Source organism: Lonchura striata, chromosome 7 (genome assembly GCF_050655825.1).
Source record: "Lonchura striata isolate lonStrDom1 chromosome 7, ASM5065582v1, whole genome shotgun sequence".
Lineage (NCBI taxonomy): Eukaryota > Metazoa > Chordata > Aves > Passeriformes > Estrildidae > Lonchura > Lonchura striata.
Window position 1 is genome coordinate 38391980 of NC_140709.1, and position 8663 is coordinate 38400642.

Here is an 8663-nt window from a genome sequence, read left to right on the forward strand (position 1 = left end):
TGCCCACACGGACAGGATGATGTAACGGCAGACGAGCCGAAGAGGAATTATAAGGGAATTATTTGTACTCTAAGAGAAATTGTAAGGAATTATTCATACCCATGAATGGGTGTTGTGTTATTTGGGAAGATGCAGAGGGGAAAAATAGACCTGGGGGTTTGCTGTAGGCTGTTCATTGGAAACCTGTAGTCATTGTGCCCCAGTGCTGAAGAGAAAAAATCATGTGTGATGGCAAAAGGGAAAGGAGAGCCCAGGAAATGCAGAGCTCTGTGTTGGTGTGCCACACATCCCAGGCCCCAGGGGGATGTTCTTGTTAGGGTAACCTACTAAAGAAATAAGAAAATACATTTTTTTTATCTTGCCTACCTGTTTTTTTACATGATAGAAAATTCCATGGCTTTTCTTGCCTGTGAGTAGGGTGAAACAGAAGTTGGGGACCAGCAATGCTGGAGTCTGAAATGACCTGGGGGGGATCATGGCCCATACCCCAACCTTGCCAGGGTTTCTGCTTCTCCCCTGGGGCACCAAGTCCTGAGTGAGCCCTGGCTGTGATTTCCTGACAGGGGATCGGTCCAAAATGCTGCTGCTTTTTAATCTTTGGGGCTAAGTTGAACAAGCTTAATTCAGCTGTGAAAATTGGGCCACTCTCCTGACTTGAATTAAGGGGTGGGAAAATACCTACATTCTTCTCAAGGTGAGCACAGGGGTTTGAGGAGGGTTGAATCCACCCTGCATCTCTTCCCATAGAATCACAGGAGGAGGGTTTGGGTTGGAAGGGACCTTAAAGCACATCCAATTCCACCTCCTGCCATGGGCAGGGACACCTTCCACTATCCCAAGTTGCTCCAAGTCCTATCCAACCTGCCCAGCCTCTCTGGGCAACCTGTGCCAAGGCCTCACCACCCTCACAGGGAAGAATTTCTTCCCAATATCCCGTCTAACCCTGCCCTCTGGCAGTGGGAAACCATTTCCCCCCACTCTGTGATTCCATGCCTCTCTTAAAAGTCCTTCTTCCAGCTCTCTTGGAGCAACTGTAGATGCTGGAAGGTGCTTTAAGGTCTCGCTGAAGCCATGGGAGTTCCCCTGGGTAGGCACAGGGGTCCAGGCTGCATCATCTTGCTCTCCTCCTTGTAAACTTCCTGTCAGTTGATGGGGGAGCTTACATAAACATCATCTCCATGTCGTGGCTGTTTTGTTTGGAGCTCACGTCCAAAAAATCCCAGGAAACAGCACGTATGTGGTCAGTATGTATTTATTCCTGAGGGGCTTGTCCACAATTTATACAGAGCATATGGAACAACTTGTGCTTGTTTGCCTTGAGATGTTTGATACATCTGGACATGCCGAGTTTCTAACAAGGAGGGAAATCTTTGGAAGCTAAAAAGCCACAGGTTTTTGTCTTTAGAAGCTCACTTGAAGCTAGTCTAGGCAATTTTCAGAGAGATGGATTTTGTGCCTGACAGCTCTGTTGGAGAATTTTTCTTAAAGCAAACATCAATTCCTCAGCACTGCCAGGTAATTCCCACGCAGTCAAATACAAACTAGTAATAAAGCGGAAGACCTTAATTCAGTACTGAAGCCATTTTTAAATTGTGGAAAACAAGCCAAATTAATCTGGTACAGCGGCACAAGTGACCAGATGTAAGCTCCTACTTAAAATTGGGGTAAAAGGGGTAAAAAAGAAAAGCATTAGGAAATAATTTCCTGGGGAAAATAATGTTGTTTTGCTAATTTGCTTGGCAAAAGGATTTGTTGTTTGTTTGGGTTTTCTTTTGCTAAGGAAGCCAGCCTGGTTTTACAGAGCCAAAGGAGAATTTGAGTCTTTTTGTCCTGTAGTTCAGTTTTGGGGAGGAAACAGAGACTCAGGATTTGTTATTGGGAAACATCTCCAAATTAATGGGAAACCTCTAATGAACTTTTCCCCATATTTAGGTGTCTCTTTGGTCAACCCGCACCTGCAGCACTCACAGTGCCAGGATCCTGCCACAGCCCCTGGGCTGGGGATGTCCCTGGATGTGAAACATCAACCTGTGCTGAGACAGGAAGAGGTGGGGATGGCTTTGCATGGTTACAGTTGCTGTTTATCACCCGTTCCAACCACTCGTGGCAGAAGGAGTGGAAAAACAGCCTTCAGCACTCCATATAAAACCTGGAGCCAGAGGCCTTGCCAGCCTCACAAAGTATCCACTGTCAAATGGCTCATTCATTCATGCTGCAGCAGGGACACGTGAAAATCACATCATTTCCCCAAGCTGGAACAGCAGCAGGCTTGTCCCTAAAAAATCCCAGTGTGGCAGCAGGTCACCTGTCACCTACAAGCAAGCTGGAAGAGGGATGATGTTTATGGGACTGAGCATCTATGGGAGTAAAGCTCAAGCAGAATGAGCCTGAGTGCCAGCAAAGCCTGATGGAGATTTCTGGCTCCCTGAGGAACAAAAATAACATGGCCAGGAATGCTGTCCCCTTCCCTCTGGGTTGGTGCATCACCATGCCTAGGGAGGAGGTGCATGGAGAGGATGAGTTCACAGTGGGTGATGGCCTGTCCTAATCCCTTGCTCCCAAACTGTGACCAGGCACTCTGCACTGTCACCCCCAGGCGTGTCCCTTTCATCTGAACCTGCTCTGCAAAGCTCAGGTTTTTGGAGTATGGAGCCTGATCCACTTTCACAGGGAGTGTTTTATCCTCTTGAGAGCAAGTCCAGCTGCAGTCTGCCTAGTCCAACCCCTTCCAAATATATGGAACCTCCACCATCCTGTCCCTTTGGCAAACTGCTGCTGCCCAGCCATGTGCAAGGACAAGGCTCTGTATCCAAGATAACTGATGCTCCAGCTCAAAGCCCAGCTCTACCTCCATGGGATGCATGAAAACAGAGGCCGTGTACTCACCAGCCGTTCCTTCTCTGTAGGGATGTGTCCCAAATCTTGGATTGTCTCGCTTTAATCTGTGTGTGTTTTATCTAACACTCAGGGGTCTCTGGTCCTCCAAGCAGCAAGGTGAGGGATGATAAGTTCCCAACAAGCACCATTCACAAACACCAGCATTTCTTTCACAGTTAATCTTCATTAGGCTCCCTCTCTGCCTTCAGAGCAACCTAATTCTTTGGAAATTTGGGGTTTTGTCATCTGACATGGCAGCTCTGATCCATCATCCATGAGGCTTATTGCCCTTTAATTAGAAGAAGCTGCATCCAGCCTGGCCACTAGTGAAGTTATCACTAGCCAGAAAATACTTGCGCAATTTATTGGGTGAATGTGTTCCTTTTTTTGATTCTTAGGGAAGTTTTATCCACCTCAATGCATCATGGAAAAGGCTGCATCCTGCAAAGGTACAGCCCAGGCTGCAGCACTGAGGCTCTAGGCAATCCCTCAGCTTTTCCATATTGCCATACCCTCCCCAGTTTGGGTGCACACACCAGAAGGTGAGCTCTGGCAGGGCACTTAAATCCTCTGATGCTTTAGCAGTGGGAGTGCAGGAACAGGATAGCTGGGAGGAGTGGCTTTCCCTATGGCATCATCCTGGCAGCTGGATAAATCCCTCATGGAAGGCAACAAGCTCAGGGATGTTCAAGGACCATCATTGTGTCCAAGGCCTGCTGACTGCTTGTGATGTTTTGAGGGGGCTGGGGTGCATTATGTGGCCTTAAACTGATTTGTATGGCTATAGAGATATGAAGTTCTGTATTGGGGAACGCCTTGAAGGCAGTGGTTTCCCCCAGCTGTGCTTTGGTGGAACCCAGGAGCAGATACATGGCAAAAGGGGATCAAATCTTCTTTGGGATTCAACAACGGGAGTTATTTTTACACAAATGACCTGAAACTCGTCAATTTTGGGAAAGCCAATTTGGTATTCAGCCAGGATGAGAAATACCAGAGAAAGAGAGAGAGGAGATTTGGGTTTTTTCCTCTGTTAGAGGCCAGCCCTGGCTAGGCTCCACCAGTCATGGGATAGCAGCTGTGATTTTCCTTCTCTATCAGCAGAAGGAGCAGGGAGGAGAAAAAGTTGATTTTAAGCCTTCCACAAGGGGCTGTGTGGGGCTCTAAGTGCTCTGAGGTCTATGGGGGCTGTTGGGGCTGTGAAGAGCTGCAAGGGCTATAGAGGTTTTGGGGGCTAGAGGGATTTGCAAGGTTATGGGGTCTGTGAGGTCCTTCAGAGTTCTCAGGGCTGTGAGGACTCTTGGGGCTATGGGATCCATGGTGTCTGTGAATGTTATAGGGCCTCTGGGGGCTAAGACAGCCAAGGGGACAACAAGGTCATTGACAGGTAGGAGAAGGAGTGATTGACAGGTGGGGCTGGGTGATTGACAGGCTATCAGAGTGATTGACAGGTGGGACTAGGTGACTGAGAAAGGGGTCAGCCCCTCAGGGTGATGACAGACAGTGAGGGTGACAAGGGGCAGGGCAGCAGGATGCAAACTGAGGGGCAAGATGAGGGAAAAAGAGTGGGAAAGGTCAGGGGGAGAGGGAGACAAAAAAAAAAAAAAAAAGGGTGAGGAATATGGTGGGGAAGGGGCAGGAAAAGATAGCTGAAATGAGGGGGAAAGGGCGGGAAATGTGAGGTGGAAAAGGGTGGGAAAGATGAGCGAAAAAGAGGGGGAAAGGGAGACCAAAAAAAGGGGTGAGGAATATGGTGGGGAAGGGGCAGGAAAAGATAGCTAAAGTGAGGGGGAAAGGACTGGAAATGTGAGGTGGAAAAGGGCGGGAAATGTGAGAGAAGAAAGGGCGGGAAAAGGGGGGGGGATAATGGCGGAAACGGTGAGGGGGAAAGGAGAAGGAGAAAGGGTGGGGAAATGAAAGAAAAAAGGGCGAGCAAGATGAGGAGAAAAGGGAAAGAAAAGCAGCCGGCAGCCCCGGCTCGGCGAGGACGAAGCTCCCAAAGCCGAGCTGCCGTGCAGAACCTCCCAGGGAAGCTTGGTGTCGCTCCAGGCCTTGGGAATGCAGCGGAGCGGGGCGGCTGGAAGGGAAGGAAGGCTGGAGGAGCCGTGCCGGACCCTCCGCACTCCCCGTGCTGGCGGAAAATAAATAAATAAAGGAGACAACCCGGACCGACAGGGAAAGATGAAGAAAAAAAAAAAAAAAAAAAAAACCCAAAAAAACCAAACAAACAAACAAAAAAAAACCAAAGAAAAGGCACGCTGGAGACACTCGTCGGTCTTGGAAGGGGAAGGGATCAGTGGCGTCAGACCCCGGCCGGGTCCCAGAGCACGCCCCCAGCCCCAGGTGAGGGATCTCAAACAGATTTAAAGCCACTTCTTCCTCTCAGAGACCTCTGCAATGGGAGTCGATGGGGTTTTTATATAATATATTGCGTTGGAAGGGACTTCAAATCTTATCTCATTCCACTCCTCTGCTACCAGCAGGGACACCTCCCAGTGTCCCAGGTTGCTCCAAGCCCTGTCCAGCCTGGCCTTGGACACTGCCAGGGATGGAGCAGCCACAGCTGCTGTGGGAAACCTGTGCCAGAGCCTCCCTGCCCTTATTGTAAAAACTTTTCCTGGTGTTTATGTCTATATTGACCTCTATCTTTCAGTTTAAAACCATCACCCTTTGTGCTGAGGGGTGGGGCAGTCCCAGCTGTGGCTGGTGAGGGTGATGAGCAGGACGGCATTTGGGGGCCCTGGGAAGATCCTTTTCCTTTCTCCTTTCTATTTCATCTTCTCCATCCCTCACCAGTGCATCCCAGTGCCTCCAGTTTCTCTCCAGTGCATCCTTTTGATCCCAGAACAAAGGCAGGGAGCTGGGGCGGAAAAGGAGTTTAAACTGAGGGAAAACCCTCCTTTATTATTATTTGTATTTAAACTAAGACCCCTTCACCTGTGATTTAAAAGTTATCAATTGATCAAAAACCTGCCCTTTCTGTGTTTTTTGGGCTATCAATTAATTGACCAGGAATCCCCATTTTCCAGTTTAAGTGAAAAAGAAAGGTCTTTTTTGTGTCATGTGTTTATTTTGAATTTAAGGCAACACCCCACCCCCCCACCCCCCTGCCATTTTAATCATTTTAAGGTTTAAATTGAGAGGGAATCCCTGTTGTCCCTGACCTTTTTAGGGTTAAAATTGAGGGATATTACCCCATTTTCCCATAATTTGGGTATGGGTCCTATGGGGTTGTGAGGGCTTTGGGAGCTCTAAGGCCTGTAGGGTCTGTGTAGGCTATAGGGTCTGTAAGGGCTATCTGTTATATGAGGGATGACAGCTATGGGGTTTGTTAAGGGTTATGGGCTGTGTTAGGGATGTGAGGGCTGTGGGGGCTTTGAGGTCTGTTTGGGGTATGTGGGCTCTGGGGTCTGTGTAGGGTATGGGGGCTTTGGGGGGCTGTCAGTGCTGTGAGGCTCACGGGGTTTTTGAAGATCTGTAAGGGCTATGGGATCTGTGATGGCTGTTGGGACTGAGAGGGCTCCCTAATGGTCACATTGGTTGGGAAAAATGTCCTTATATCTTCAACCCCACAAATGATACTCCACAAACTTTGTTTTCATGTTCTCAGTGATAGTTTCCTAATTGCTACAGAGGTCAGAGCATCGTTATCCGTGATAATTAAAGTTGAATGGTTATTTTCTCTAAGTGAGGCTGTTGGGGTCATTCCAAATGAGATGTGGTCATGCCATAGCATAATTTAATTGCTGTATTAATGGATGAAACCCATGGCAATCCCTCGTGAGTCACATACAGAAATAGCAGTGGCATTGTACGTTCCTTCCCTGTCCTGCTTGTTCTTCTCCACTATGATGGTGCTGATAAGATGTCATTGTAAAGCTGCCAAGAAACTGAAGGGAGAAGGAATGCCATCCCAGGGATATCTCATGACTTGGAGATGATCGTGGAAGGATGGGGGGAGAGGCAGAGGCACTCAGGAAACTCCAGCAACGTGCCTGTTGGAGCTCCTGGTTTTGTTATGCTCCTGTGAATAAGGGTCCTGTGACCTCTGCCTGCGGCTTTGAAATGGGCTGGAGCTGCTGGTGGATGCTCCTGGTTCGACTCCATCTGGCTTTTGGAATCTCCTCTAGCTTGGTATTTGGGATGACCCCGTGTTGAGGGGAGCCAAAACACCTGTCAGTGTTGATGGAGTGAGAAACAAAGCTGGAGCTGACTCCACTGTAAATCACCATTTCAGCACCTCGTGTAGGCACATCTGCCCTCTGCAGCACTTAATGCAGCTGTTTGGAAAAATTGGGTACTGGAGAAATTATTGGGGTTTTGCCCCTTGGTTTGGCCCCTTCAGCAGGAAGAAGATGAGGATGTGGGAGTGCTGGGTGGCTTACTGAGGTGGTGTTTGCTGTCTTTAGAAGCAGCTGGATATTATCTTCGCTCATCAGTTTTGTTGAACTCTGATTATGGATTTACTTCCAGTTATCAGTTAAAACATTGTGAAATGAATGGCTGGAGGGGGGCCAGGCCACATGTTCCATACATATATCAGTTCACAGTTGTCTTACAAATAATTACCAAGAACTGCAAAGATAACAGTTCATGTGACTGTTACTTTTAAAAGAGTGGCCCTGCAGCTAGAAGTGCATTTCTCTTAAAGATGCCCCAGAAATCCATTCTTTTCCTCCCGTGGCCATAATCAATATCAGAAATGGAGCCTGGGATCCATCTATGCCTGGTTTCCCAGGAGAGGCTTAGCTTATGACACTTCCCTCTCCCATTTTGCCACCAGGTTCCCGATTCAAGTGGAATCAAGGTCCATTTGAGCTTCCAGCTGATAGGAAACACAAAACTTTTCCTTTCCATCCCTGCTCCTGATCTCCATCCCACACATGTGTGGTCACTGCAGAGGCTGGTGGACTTAGGCAGACCTATAATGTCATCTGGCCCTACAACTTGGAATCATAAAGGGTGGAAAAGTCTTCTAAGACTGACTCCAACCATTAACCTAACACTGCCAGTTCCACCACTAACCATGTCCCCAAGTGCCACATCCACATATTTTCTGAAGGCTTCCATGTGACAGTGTCTCAGTGTCTGAGTGGTTCTGGGTGCGTGGTTTGGTGCTGGTCCTTTTTGGGGGTTGTTTGTTTGTTTGTTTGTTTGGGGTTTTTTTTATGAGTTTGTAAGATCTGTGAGCCTTTATTCACGGTTCTATGATGGGAGAGGGAGCTGTGGGTGAGCAGGTTTAATTGTCCTCCTTAAGGCAGAGAATTGTTGGAAGCTGGTGATAGCTGGGTCTGAACTGCTAAAAATCTAAACTTCTTTGAAAGAGGGGAAAAAAGAAAAAAAAAAAAGAAAACATTTCTGTCTTTGCTGTTACACACATCAGTGAGCCGAGGGAGGAGAGTTTTCCTACAGAAACCGTTCCCAGGCAATAGTTTGCCAACAGAATACTTTGAATTTATTCGTGCACCCAGGACATTTCCCTTGAGGTGGTTTTCTGGCTAAGCCAGCCCTTTTTAGGGGGTATTGGCACTGCTGAACACTCGCAATTTTTTTCCCATGTTCATTGCATAGCAGGCCACATCTTCCTGGTTTAACGCAACCCCTTTATCCTTGTGGAGGAGAATGTGTTGGGATCTAGGGCGGTCAGAGGTGCTGGGTGATTGGAGCGGGAGGCCCTGGAACAGGGGCTCGTTGTGATGTTAATTATCGCTGTTGACCGCTCCCTGTTCGGATGCAGTGGGGCGCAAGGGCTCCCAAACACGCTTACATAAGGACCTGCCCGACTGATA